This window comes from Anolis carolinensis, chromosome 3 (genome assembly GCF_035594765.1).
Source record: "Anolis carolinensis isolate JA03-04 chromosome 3, rAnoCar3.1.pri, whole genome shotgun sequence".
In the NCBI taxonomy this organism is placed as follows: domain Eukaryota; kingdom Metazoa; phylum Chordata; class Lepidosauria; order Squamata; family Dactyloidae; genus Anolis; species Anolis carolinensis.
The window spans coordinates 88,153,140-88,167,550 of record NC_085843.1 but is presented as its reverse complement, the minus strand read 5'-3'; the positions used below and the strand labels follow the sequence as shown (position 1 = coordinate 88,167,550).

The window sequence follows — 14,411 nt, the reverse complement described above, 5'->3', positions numbered from 1 at the left end:
CCAGATTTTGTTCATTTTTATGGTTTCCTCCTTTCTGTTGAAATTGTTCACATGCTTGTGGATTTCAATGGCTTCTCTGTGTAGTCTGACATGGTGGTTGTTAGAGTGGTCCAGTGCAAGGTTCACTTCGAAAAGAAACAAAGCACACGAGTGGCTTCTCAAACAGGCAGGGGGAAATCTCTCTTTCAAGATCCCAACCACTGCCACCATTAAATGTGGGACACCCTGCCCAAAGCCCCTTTACATTTAAGCTAAGGGAATCTTTTCTTAATATCCCACACCTTTGCCATGCCTTTTTAATATGGGATCTCTCAAATCCCACTATGACAGGGGGCAATCCTTCTATCAGGATCCCAGCCACTGCCAGCTATAAAACTTGAGTCTGTATGTGTGTGTGTATGTATGAGAGGATGTGACACTGAGGTAAAGTATGTGAGATGAATCTTCCACTGACTCTAAGTAGAGCAATTCAACACTCAGGAACACTGTCTTTATTAAAAACAAAGAATTATTTATTTATGGTTTCTCTAGTCCAAAAAGCATAACTTGTTGCAGAAGTTTACTTCTTCAGTTTCATTTGTAAATAATATAAACAATATCTTTCATTCCTTTAACATCAACCACTTAACTGAAATTTTGTCTCAACAGTATTCCTTTTCCTCAGCTCTATCACACTGGAAACCTAAACCTAATGTACTTCAGACATCTACTTCCTAACACACAGGCTAGAAACTAAACTGAACACACCGAAGTCTTTCGTCTAGCTACCTTTGCTAGAACCTGAACATACAGATGTCTTCTTACTAGCTCACCGGCTAGAGAACTATCGTAACTGAACCTCACACACACACGTCTTTCCTCTAGTTTCCCTCACTAGAAACAAGAACATAACTGAACTCTTTTTAAAACATTCCCTCCTTTTTTCATCCAGCTAGCTCCGCCCCTTTCATGCTAGCTTCAAAATGGTTAATTTCTACAGAAGCAGCTACGTTACCATGGTGACACATAGCCAATCATCAGTAGCTAATTCCTGACCACCTTCATCTCTGAATCAACATTAAATAACATAAACAAAAATCACCAATAAAATAAGGCTTTCAGTTACATCCAGCATTTCTGTTTCTCAAGTAATATACTGTGTCTAGGTTGGTTCATCAAGTGCTCTGCTATGGCTGACTTCTCTGGTTGAATCAGTCTGCAGTGCCTTTCATGTTCCTTGATTCGTGTTTGAGGAATGCTGCATTTGGTGGCCCCTATTTAGACTTGTCCACAGCTGCATGGTATACGGTAGACTCCTGCAGAAGTGAGAGGATCCCTCTTGTCCTTCGCTGAACATAGCATTTGTTGGATGCTACCACATACGAACTATCTACAGACCCACTAAGAAAATCCAAAGTTCAGCAAAGGACAAAAGGGATTCTCTCACCATAATCCATAATGTCTACCATAATCCATTCTGAGGATGCCTGCAATAGATGTGGGTGAAACATCAGGAGAGAATGCTTCTGAAACATGGCCAAACATCCTGACAAACTCACAGCAACCCAGTGATTAGCCTGCAGAAGAGAAGGCTGAGAGGAGACATGATAGCCATGTACAAATACGTGAAGGGAAGTCATAGGGAGGAGGGAGCAAGATTGTTTTCTGCTGCCCTGCAGACTAGGACACGGAACAATGGCTTCAAACTACAGGAAAGGAGATTCCACCTGAACATCAGGAAGAACTTCCTCACTGTGAGAGCTGTTCGACAGTGGAACTCTCTCCCCGGGGCCGTGGTGGAGGCTCCTTCTTTGGAGGCTTTTAAGCAGAGGCTGGATGGCCATCTGTCGGGGGTGCTTTGAATGCGATTTCCTGCTTCTTAGCAGGGGGTTGGACTGGATGGCCCATGTGGTCTCTTCCAACTCTACTATTCTATGATTCTATGATTCTATGATTCTGGCCATGAAAGCCTTCGACAACACAAAAAAACTAATTAGTCTTAGCAGTATTGCTACAGCTCTACTTTTACTTGCATTAAACCAGACTTCAGTTTTGCCATAGCAGGGTGTATCCAAAATGGTCAGTGGAGGAAGGGGGCAGGAGACACAATGGCCACATCCTCTCCCTCTTGCTTAAGTACTTTTATTTTTTTAAATTTTTATTGTTATTATTATTTGAGAAAAAGTTACATTTAAATATACATATTCTATACATTTCCCCATCTTTTTATTTACATTCACCCATGTACTCCCCTTCTCCAGAGCCATCTCTTCTTCTGTAGTCCCATCAAAAGTTAAATTCTTCATTTGGAGGTAAATTCCCGTCTTCTCTTTCCAATAATTTTTCTAGAAATTTTCTCCAGATACCTTTGAAGTTATTTCTTTTCAGTAATGCTTAAGTACTTTTAAAAGGGTTACATGATTCCAAGTGTGGCTGGCATTCACACCTACATGAGTGAATCAAGGGATGGATGAAAGTCAAGGAGGTTCTGGGAGAGAGAAACAGAATGAGATGGAAGACCATTGCCATAAAGGCAAAAAAAAAAAAGGTAGATGATGCTAGTCTTTAATTTCCCCTTTATTAATGTCGTTTAAATGTGTTTTATAGGTTATTATTGCTTTTATTGCTATTTGTTTTATACTATTAAAATTCTATGTTGTTTACATTGTGTTATTTATTACTGTGCAAGGCATTGAATGAATATTTGCCATTTTTTGCCTGTGAGCTGCCCTGAGTCCCCACAGGGAGATGGGGCGGAATATAAATAAAGTTTTGTTATTGTTGTATGCAATTTGCTAGAGCCATTCATGATGTTTTATTATAAAATAGCACAATGGCTAAAGGAATGAACAATGACTAGGAAGTTACCACTTGAAGTTTCAGCATAGCCACTAACTAACTATCCACCTCATCACATTTACTTTGGGAAGCATCCTATGATGCTTCCACTCCAGCTGGGGGACTGATGGGCCCATTGCTCATTAGACAATGTAAGGGAGCTTTCTATGGAGGCTCCTTCTTCAACTGGAAAGAAAGCATCTTAAGATGCTTTTTGTTGGGCCTCTATGAGAGGGTGACACTTTCCCCATGTGATAGGGAAAGTGTCACCCAGTGGGAGCTGTGCGCGGGGTGACAGATTCACCCTGTTGCTCCCTCTTTTCTCCCGGTTGCCTGGTGAAGCAGGATGCTTTGCCTGGCTAATATGATGAGGTCGTATGACTGCAGCCCAATGTACATGTCCTTGGTAGTAAACCCCATGGAACCCAGTGGTGTTTACCTTTCAGCAGACATAAATAAAATTGCACTATAAATAGCTTTATGCAAGGAGTTACTATCTCAACCTCTGCATCTCATCCACAAGAAGTGGGAGGTGTCTTCCAAAGATAGGAGTGTAAAGATTTCAGTAGAAATCAATGGGATTTTTTATGTCTAAAAACATTTATTTGAAGAATGTTTGTAGTTGTTGCAGTCAAAACATAACCTATAAATAAACAATGAATATGGTAAACAGTATTTTTCTGTGCTAAGCAAGCAGGGTCAAATACAAAATAGGGCCGCCTACTGAATAAAAGAGATAATTATATTACTGTTTATTTTCAATATGCGGACGACACCCAACTCCTTCTGCGCTTGGAGCCTGGAGCAACGTCAATACCAGAAAATTTCACCTTATGTCTGGAGGCTCTGTCGAACTGGCTACGTGCTAGTAGATTGAAGGTGAACCCGGCAAAGACTGAGATTCTCTGGCATGGCCGTTCAACTGGTCTGACCCACTTGCTACCCACCTTCGATGGTGCTGTCCTATCTCCTTCACCCACCGTTAAGAGCCTGGGTGTCGTTTTAGATTCGCAGCTGACAATGGAAGCTCAGGTCGCTGCTGCCAGCAAACAGGCCTTTTTCCACCTACGACAAGCGAGGCAACTGGCACCCTATCTCTCTGATGAGGCTCTGGCAACAGTCATTCATGCCACGGTCACATCTAGGCTGGACTATTGCAACGCCCTGTATGTTGGGCTTCCGATGTCCACGACCCGGAAGCTGTGTATTGTTCAAAATGCGGCAGCCAGGCTACTCACAAGAACACCCATGAAATGCCACATAACACCAGTGCTGCAGCATCTGCATTGGCTTCCCACTGATTACCGTGGTCTATATAAGATGCTAGTCCTGACTTTTAAAACTCTTTACGGCCAGGGCCCATCGTATCTTAGGGACCGTCTCTCCTTCTCCCATCATCGGAGGTCGCAACGAGCTTTTAATCTATTTTAATATTTTTAATCAATATTTGTATGTATGTATTTTTATCCTTTTTTATCTTGTAAATTGCCTAGAGCATCGTGGATGGAGGGCGATTAATAAGTAATTAAATGATGATGATGATGATTTTCTTGCACATTTCTCTGTCTAATAATCAAATACGTATATGCTTCATTTATAATCCAGTAAAGATTAATAGCTTTCTATACACAAAGGTGTTTTGATATGGTAAAATATAACTTGCCAGCCACTGGGTAGATTTGCAAAAAGTATTTCTATTCTGTAAAACAGTGCTTATCTCTCTCTCTCTCTCTCTCTCTCTCTCTCTCTCTCTCTCTCTCTCTCTCTCTCCCCCCCCCCCCCCCCAGTTCCGTATTGTGCAATGGAGTTTCACATGACTGCAGTAACCTTGCTATATCCAGGATAAATCAGATGATGAAATTTTGCATATTGAAAAATGACTTGCTCATACACGAATTATATTAGATATATTAATCTTTAATGCCAAAAACCAAGGCAACTAGAAATTGCTTGTTTTTCCTAAAGTTCAAAAACATCTAGATATTGTATAAGGAATTTTTGTTCTCTGATATTTATACCTCCAGCCTAAGAAAAGTACATTAGAGAATTGATGTTGGCCAGCAAATATGTACTGGACCTGTATCTCAATTACTGATATCTTGTTCATTATTTAATAATAATAATAATAATAATAATAATAATAATAATAATATATTAAATATTATAGTTTACATGGAAAAATGGCCCAACAATTCAATGAGATGCTGCAGAAAGGAAGTATCAGTGAATGGCTAACAACTGGAAGAACATACCTCATACAAAAGGATCCAGCAAAAGGAACAGCACCAGGAAACTACAGGCCAATAATGTGTCTGCCCACTATGTTTAAACTACTGATTGGCATCATAGCTGACAAAGTTCAAGATTATCTTGAAGAAAAAAACATCTTGCCAGATGAACAGAAAGGCAACAAACGGAAAAGCAGGGTCACAAAAGACCAGTTATTGATTGACAAAATGATTCTGGAGAACTGTAAGAGCCGAAAAGCTAATCTTCACATGAGGTGGATTGACTACAAAAAGGCCTTTGACTCACTCCCACACAGCTGGATCATCAAGTGCCTGGACGCCATCGGGATTTGTAAAAATGTTGGCATCTTCATTGAAAACATGATGGAGCACTGGAAAACTGAACTGTTTGTTGGAAATGAAAGCTATGGACTTGTCAACATCAGAAGAGGAATTTTCCAGGGAGATTCATTGTCCCCTCTGCTTTTCATTATTGCCATGATCCCTCTGTCAACAATCTTACAAAAAACAAATCTTGGCTATCAAACATCTAAGAAATATCACAAAATTTCACATCTGATTTACATGGATGACCTGAAGCTGTATGGGAAAACGGAAACTGAAATCCAGTCTCTGACCAACACTGTCCGAATTTTTAGCACTGATATCAGCATGGAGTTTGGTTTGGACAAATGTTCGACAATGGTCTTGAAGAAAGGAAAAATCATTGAAAGTGAGGGCATAAATATGCCTAATGACCAAACAATAAAGTGTCACCAGCCAAAGGCCTATAAATATCTGGGCATACTACAGCTGGACAACATCAAGCATGAACATGTGAAAACTGTGATCAGCAAAGAATACACACAAAGGGTCAGAAAAATTCTCAAAAGCAAGCTCAATGGAGGTAACACCATCAAGGCCATAAACACCCGGGCCATACCTGTCATAAGATATACTGCTGGCATTATAAATTGGACACAGGCGGAACTGGACAATTTGGACAGAAAAACAAGAAAACTCATGACCATTCATCATTCACTGCACCCTCACAGTGATGTTGACCAGCTATATCTGCCTAGAAGATCAGGTGACAGAGGACTCTTACAAGTAAAACAAGCAGTCAAAGAAGAAGAACATGCCCTGGCAGAATATGTAAAGCAAAGTGAAGAACCTGCTTTGATTGAAGTCAAAAATCAGAAACTCCTCAAAGCACAGCAGACAAAAAATCAGTACAAGAAAACCACACTACAAACTAGAGCTGACAGCTGGCACAACAAAACATTGCATGGAAAGTTCCTTGACAAAATTGAAGGAAAAGCTGATAAGGAGAAGACCTGCCTGTGGCTCACAAATGGGACACTGAAGAAGGAGACAGAAGGCCTGACCCTTGCAGCCCAGGAGCAAGCCATCAGAACAAATGCAATTAAGGCCAAGATCGAAAAATCAGCTGATGACCCAAAATGCAGACTGTGCAAGGAAACCAATGAATCCATTGATCATATCCTCAGCTGCTGTAAGAAAATCGCACAGACATATTACAAACAGAGGCACAACTATGTGGCCCAAAGGATTCATTGGAACTTATGCCTCAAGTACCACCTCCCTGCAGTAAAGAACTGGTGGGATCACAAACCTGCAAAGGTCATGGAAAATGAACACACAAAGATACTGTGGGACTTCCGAATCCAGACTGACAAAGTTCTTGAACACAACACACCAGACATCACAGTTGTGGAAAAGAAAAAGGTTTGGATCATTGATGTCGCCATCCCAGGTGACAGTCGCATTGACAAAAAACAACAGGAAAAACTCAGCCACTATCAGGACCTCAAGACTGAACTTCAAAGACTCTGGCAGAAACTAGTGCAGGTGGTCCTGGTGGTGATCGGCACACTGGGTGCCATGCCAAAAGATCTTAGCCGGCATTTGGAAACAATAGACATTGACAAAATCACGATCTGCCAACTGCAAAAGGCCACCCTACTGGGATCTGCACGCATCATCCGAAAATACATCACACAGTCCTAGACACTTGGGAAGTGTTTGACTTGTGATTTTGTGATACAAAATCCAGCATGTCTATCGTGTTTGCTGTGTCATAATAAAATAATAATAATAATCTTTATTTCTAACACACCCTCTATCCCAAGGGGTCACAGGGCGGCTTACAAAAACAAAATGGCAAACATTCAATGCCATGTGCAGTATCAAAATAAGTAAAATAAAATAGGCAAACAAAACAAACAATTAAAATTAACAGTTAGAACAAATAGATTAAAATGAACAAATAAAACAACCTTAGCAAGAGAATGTAATCGATCAGGCCTCATAAGTAACACATTAAGCATTTACAATGTTACAAAACTTATATAGTACGTTATAAATATTGCAATTCACATTTAATGGCTACGGCACCACTGAAATTATTGCAATTATCCCCATACAGTCATCTTAGAGGCCAGGTAAGTGCATCAACCAAAGGAGTTCTACAAGATGGAAGAATGGGACACTGAATAATGATGTATCCGGCCCACTTTTACCAGAAAGATGTGGTATGACAAGCAATTGCAACAGGACCTCACAGAAACGGGGTGCAATTGCAACAGAACCTCACAGAGAGCTGGGATTAAGTAGGTCCAGCTATAATGATGAAGCTATGTCAACATTTATGTCTGTTAATGCAGAATCTTGGCTAATGTTTGTAAACTGTCAAATAAGAAATCACTTTAGGAAATAAGATGTATTAACGTTTTAATTTAGTTCCCTGACTACCTTTAGCTTTATTTGCCAGGGTGAGTTTCTGCCAGAGCCTGATCCCAGAAGGGCAGTTGGTTCTCGCAGAAGCAGAGGCAGCAGGAGGACATTTTTGCTCCCTGGCTTCAGGTAGGATTTGGCTAAGATTTGGCTAAGATTTTAAACTGAGTTTGGGCTTGGCTCCTGTGGTCAAAGTCTAACTGTTGTGTGACTGTTGTGTTGAAAGAGAGCCAGGTACTTAAGTTGATTGACAGCAGGCATTGTCCCCTGTTAATTGAGTTTCTGGGAAAGCTTTATTTGCCAGTGTGAGTTTCTGCCAGAGCCTGATCCCAGAAGGGCAGTTGGTTCTCGCAGAAGCAGAGGCAGCAGGAGGACATTTTTGCTCCCTGGCTTCAGGTAGGATTTGGCTAAGATTTGGCTAAGATTTTAAACTGAGTTTGGGCTTGGCTCCTGTGGTCAAAGTCTAACTGTTGTGTGACTGTTGTGTTGAAAGAGAGCCAGGTACTTAAGTTGATTGACAGCAGGCATTGTCCCCTGTTAATTGAGTTTCTGGGAAAGCTTTATTTGCCAGTGTGAGTTTCTGCCAGAGCCTGATCCCAGAAGGGCAGTTGGTTCTCGCAGAAGCAGAGGCAGCAGGAGGACATTTTTGCTCCCTGGCTTCAGGTAGGATTTGGCTAAGATTTGGCTAAGATTTTAAACTGAGTTTGGGCTTGGCTCCTGTGGTCAAAGTCTAACTGTTGTGTGACTGTTGTGTTGAAAGAGAGCCAGGTACTTAAGTTGATTGACAGCAGGCATTGTCCCCTGTTAATTGAGTTTCTGGGAAAGCTTTATTTGCCAGTGTGAGTTTCTGCCAGAGCCTGATCCCAGAAGGGCAGTTGGTTCTCGCAGAAGCAGAGGCAGCAGGAGGACATTTTTGCTCCCTGGCTTCAGGTAGGATTTGGCTAAGATTTGGCTAAGATTTTAAACTGAGTTTGGGCTTGGCTCCTGTGGTCAAAGTCTAACTGTTGTGTGACTGTTGTGTTGAAAGAGAGCCAGGTACTTAAGTTGATTGACAGCAGGCATTGTCCCCTGTTAATTGAGTTTCTGGGAAAGCTTTATTTGCCAGTGTGAGTTTCTGCCAGAGCCTGATCCCAGAAGGGCAGTTGGTTCTCGCAGAAGCAGAGGCAGCAGGAGGACATTTACTACCTATCCTTTGCAGTACACCTATCACCTTTACTACCTATCCTTTGCAGTACATACAGGAAACAAAGCAACATAAACAAATACACAAAGACGTGGTTTATTGCAGTCTGCACATAAAGTGCGTGCATATTACTTAACTGTACAAAGATCCCACTTGGCCACCACGCTCACCAAGAGATGCAACAAAAGCAAAACATTCCCATCACATGCACCAGCTGTCGCATGTTCCGCTTTTTCACACAAAAACTAGACAACTACATCTGCTCCAAATGCAAACAGATGACTCTGATGGAGCAGAGGATCCAACAGCTCGAGCACCGTATTAAGACCCTTAAGGACATTCAGGCACTCGAGCTCTTCTTGGACACTGCACAACACGCTGCTGTAGATCAGCAGCCTGCATCACACCAACACCACCAAGACCATGATCAGGAACCTTATGGGGAGATCAACTCAAAGGTAGACAACCCTCAGGCTTGGAAGGAGGTCACCCATAGAAGGAGACGCAGGACCAGGCAGCCTCCACAGAACTCCTCTGCTCAGCTGCATTTACACAACAGATTTGAAATTCTTACATCATTAACATACAATCAGGAAACACATCTTGTGGAGGACCACAGTTTCTTAGATACCACTCAGTGGACCATCCTGGATCAATGCGCAGGGGATAGCCCTGACAGGGACAGTGCATCACCACAGTCACACTTATGTAATCATGCAAATGCTCCATCCCCAATCATAGACCAGGAGCAACAGGAACATCCTTGGGAGAGTAATGGGCTCTCGGATGTATCTCAATGGATTGTCATTGATGAATGCACTGGGGATGTTGAGGAGGAGGACAACACTTTACACCTACATGATTCACTTCAACAGGAACACTCTTCAGGGGACATACACACTGTCTTGCACAAAAGGGACCCTGTCAATCCTCAAAGGAAACAGGTCTTGGTAGTAGGTGACTCCCTCCTTAGAGGAACGGAAGCCATCATTTCCAGACCGGATGGGATGGCTCGAGAAACATGCTGCCTCCCGGGGGCAAAAATACACCATATCACTCAGAGGCTCAGCAGGCTCCTAAAGCCCCATCACCCTCCCCACCTTATGTTGATTCATGTAGGTACCAATGACACCGCTAGGCATACTTTTCAAAAGATCACAAATGATTTTCGAGCTCTGGGAACAACGCTAAAACTGTATAATGTACATGTGATCTTTTCATCCCTCCTCCCCGTTGTAGGACATGGCTCTACAAGGGCCGGAAAAATAGTACAGGTCAATAACTGGCTCAGAAAATGGTGTCAAGAGGAGCATTTTGGCTTCCTTGACCATGGTCTACTCTTCCAAGAGGATGGACTACTGGCAAGCGATGGGGTGCATCTCACACAAGTAGGAAAACATCTTTTTGCACACAGACTCACAAACCTCATCAGGCGCACTTTAAACTAAATCCACTGGGGGAGGGGAACAACAGCCTGGCGAACACTATATTACCCACGACCACAGGGAACCGCCGAAAGGCTAAACGGAGGGCTGCACAAACACAGCAAGGACCAAGTACAGAGAGCACAATAATCCCAAATAAACAGTTCGAGGGGAGGTCACAGGGGCTTACATGTCTTTACACTAATGCTCGGAGCATGGGAAATAAGCAAGACGAACTCCAACTCCTAGCACAGCACCACACATACGATGTCATAGGCATCACTGAAACCTGGTGGGATGACTCCCATCACTGGAATTTAACCATTGAGGGCTATAACCTCTTTCACAGAAATAGAACAAAGGGGAGAGGAGGGGGAGTAGCTTTATATGTCAAAAACAGTTACGTTGCAGAAGAAATGCAAGACTGTAATCCGGGAAACCAGCTTGAAAGCATCTGGATAAGAATCAAGGGAACCGGGACTCAAAAAGATCTTGTCGTGGGTGTCTACTACAGACCCCCGAGTCAAGATGAAGGACTTGATGAAGCCTTCTGTCAACAGCTGACCAAACAGGCACAAAGAAGAGATATAGTAGTCATGGGCGATTTCAATTATCCCGATATCTGCTGGAAAACAAACTCAGCCAAGAGTACAAAGTCCAACAAATTCCTCACTTGCCTTGCAGATAATTTTATGGTCCAGAAGGTAGAAGAGGCAACAAGGGGATCAGCAACTCTTGATCTAATCTTAACAAATGTGGAAGACCTGATCAATACAGTTGAAGTGGTTGGATCCTTAGGGGCAAGTGACCATGTGCTCCTGCAGTTTGCAATACAAAGGAATGCTGAAACTAAGACAAGTCAAACACGCATTCTGGACTTTAAGAGAGCTGACTTCCAAAAAATGAAGGAATTACTGAGCGGCATCCCATGGACGCCAATATTAAAAAACAAGGGAGTTAAGGATGGATGGGAGTTTTTCAAAAGTGAAATACTCAAGGCGCAAATGCAAACAGTGCCAACAAAGAAGAAAAATAAGACAAATGCAAAGAAGCCAGAATGGATGTCCAAAGAACTTCTAACTGAGCTAAAGCTCAAAAGTGACATGCACAAGAAGTGGAAAAGGGGAGAAATCACCAAAGAAGAATTCAAACGTATAGCCAACTCCTGTAGGGAAAAGGTTCGCAAGGCTAAAGCGCAAAATGAGCTCAGGCTTGCCAGGGACATAAAAAACAACAAAAAAGGCTTTTTTGCTTACGTTGGTAGAAAAAGGAAGAAAAAGGAGGCGATAGGGCCACTGCAAGGAGAAGATGGGGTGATGGTGACAGGGGATAGGGAAAAGGCAGAACTGCTTAATGCCTTCTTTGCCTCGGTCTTCTCACAAAAAGAAAGCCATCTTCAACCTCAGCAACATGGAATGGACGAAGGATTGGGGGAAATCCAACCCCAAATAGGGAAACAAGTTGTCCAGGAACACCTGGCCACTCTAAACGAATTCAAGTCGCCAGGGCCAGATCAGCTACATCCAAGAGTATTGAAGGAACTAGCGGAAGTTATTTCAGAACCACTGGCAATCATCTTCGAGAGTTCTTGGAGAACAGGAGAAGTCCCAGCAGATTGGAGGAGGGCGAATGTGGTCCCTATCTTCAAGAAGGGAAAAAAGAACGACCCAAACAATTACCGTCCGGTCAGCCTCACATCAATACCAGGCAAGATTCTGGAAAAGATCATTAAGGAAGTGGTCTGCAAACACTTAGAAACAAATGCGGTCATTGCTAATAGTCAACACGGATTTACCAAAAACAAGTCATGCCAGACTAATCTGATCTCTTTTTTCGATAGAGTTACGAGTTGGGTCGATACAGGGAATGCCGTGGATGTAGCATATCTAGATTTCAGTAAGGCCTTTGACAAAGTCCCCCACGACCTTCTGGCAAACAAACTAGTAAAATGTGGACTAGACAAAACTACGGTTAGGTGGATCTGTAATTGGCTAAGCGAACGAACCCAAAGGGTGCTCACCAATGCGTCGTCTTCATCATGGAAAGAAGTGACAAGTGGAGTGCCGCAGGGCTCCGTCCTGGGCCCGGTTCTGTTCAACATCTTTATTAACGACTTAGATGAAGGGTTAGAAGGCACGATCATCAAGTTTGCAGATGACACCAAACTCGGAGGGATAGCTAACACTCCAGAAGACAGGAGCAGAATTCAAAACGATCTTGACAGACTAGAGAGATGGGCCAAAACTAACAAAATGAAGTTCAACAGGGACAAATGCAAGATACTTCACTTCGGCAGAAAAAATGGAAATCAAAGATACAGAATGGGGGACACCTGGCTTGACAGCAGTGTGTGCGAAAAAGATCTTGGAGTCCTCGTGGACAACAAGTTAAACATGAGCCTACAATGTGATGCGGCAGCTAAAAAAGCCAATGGGATTTTGGCCTGCATCAATAGGGGAATAACGTCTAGATCCAGGGAAGTCATGCTCCCCCTCTATTCTGCCTTGGTCAGACCACATCTGGAATACTGTGTCCAGTTTTGGGCACCGCAGATGAAGGGAGATGCTGACAAGCTGGAAAGCGTCCAGAGGAGGGCGACTAAAATGATTAAGGGTCTGGAGAACAAGCCCTATGAGGAGAGGCTTAAAGAGCTGGGCATGTTTAGCCTGCAGAAGAGAAGGCTGAGAGGAGACATGATAGCCATGTACAAATATGTGAGGGGAAGTCATAGGGAGGAGGGAGCAAGCTTATTTTCTGCTGCCCTGCAGACTAGGACACGGAACAATGGCTTCAAACTACAGGAAAGGAGATTCCACCTGAACATCAGGAAGAACTTCCTCACTGTGAGGGCTGTTCGGCAGTGGAACTCTCTCCCCCGGAATGTGGTGGAGGCTCCTTCTTTGGAAGCTTTTAAGCAGAGGCTGGATGGCCATCTGTCGGGGGTGCTTTGAATGCGATTTCCTGCTTCTTAGCGGGGGGTTGGACTAGATGGCCCTTGAGGTCTCTTCCAACTCTACTATTCTATGATTCTATGATTCTATGATTCCTGCATTATCTGGTCCCTGTATTTCTTGAGAAATCATACTACTGTTGTCTGTAAGGTGTCATTACTTTAATACCACTTTAAATACCATGGCATCATAATTGTGTAGTATGAAAGATATCTAAGTTAACAGTCCAGTTTTCTGCCTGATTACCGTTTTTAATAGTAACAGACAAGTTCATACCGGAATACATATGGTAGGTGAAATCCACAAAAATAGTATATTTTTCCACATTGAGGATGAACTGAATGTAAGATTGTAAAATTATCAAATTTAGGAGGAACAAATTCAAGAATATGAAAAAAACACTGTCAGAACTGAAACAGAAAGTTTCAACCATCTCTATCAATATAACATATTCTGATGTCATAAGACCTTTTCCTTTTCCTATATTTTGTGTCAACCAGCTGATAATCCTTCAACAGTTATCTGTATTTTGTTATTTATTATTTAAGATGGTTTTGAACTGTTTAATAAAGTGCACTTCTTTTCTCCACATACTAGGAAACAGCAATTCAATTCTCAGTTCCATTTTGGAAGCTAACCTTGTTTGCAGTTAGAAACCTGTTTCAAGTATATATATTTTTCAGTGAAATTTTGCACATTTTCAGACCAAAGAAGCAATCTAGATTCTATTTTCTGCTTCACTGTGTATTAGGGATTTATATTAGCCAGGCAGAAGTTTCAATTAAAACAAACCAAGACCTCATTTCTTAAATCTGAAGGCAAATATAAAAAAGAAGGAGGAGGAGAAGCTGATAGTATATTTTGTAATTGTGATATTTTCTGTCACTCCACCCCTCGTTCTCACTGTTGAAATGTACTTCTTCGTACATTTTGAAACATTTCCAGCAGTACTTGACCATCAATCCTGTGTCTATTCGTCTGGAGGTAAACTGTATTGAATTCAATGAGTTTTATTTCTGAGTAAATATATATATACAATTGCATTATTATG

General features: G+C 42.2%; 1 long non-coding RNA gene across 2 annotated transcripts in view; it reads right to left on the bottom strand.

Moving 5' to 3' along the window:
* Positions 1–14,411, bottom strand: part of LOC103278348 (uncharacterized) — a 179,655-nt gene that overhangs the window by 28,368 nt on the left and 136,876 nt on the right. The window lies entirely within an intron of this gene.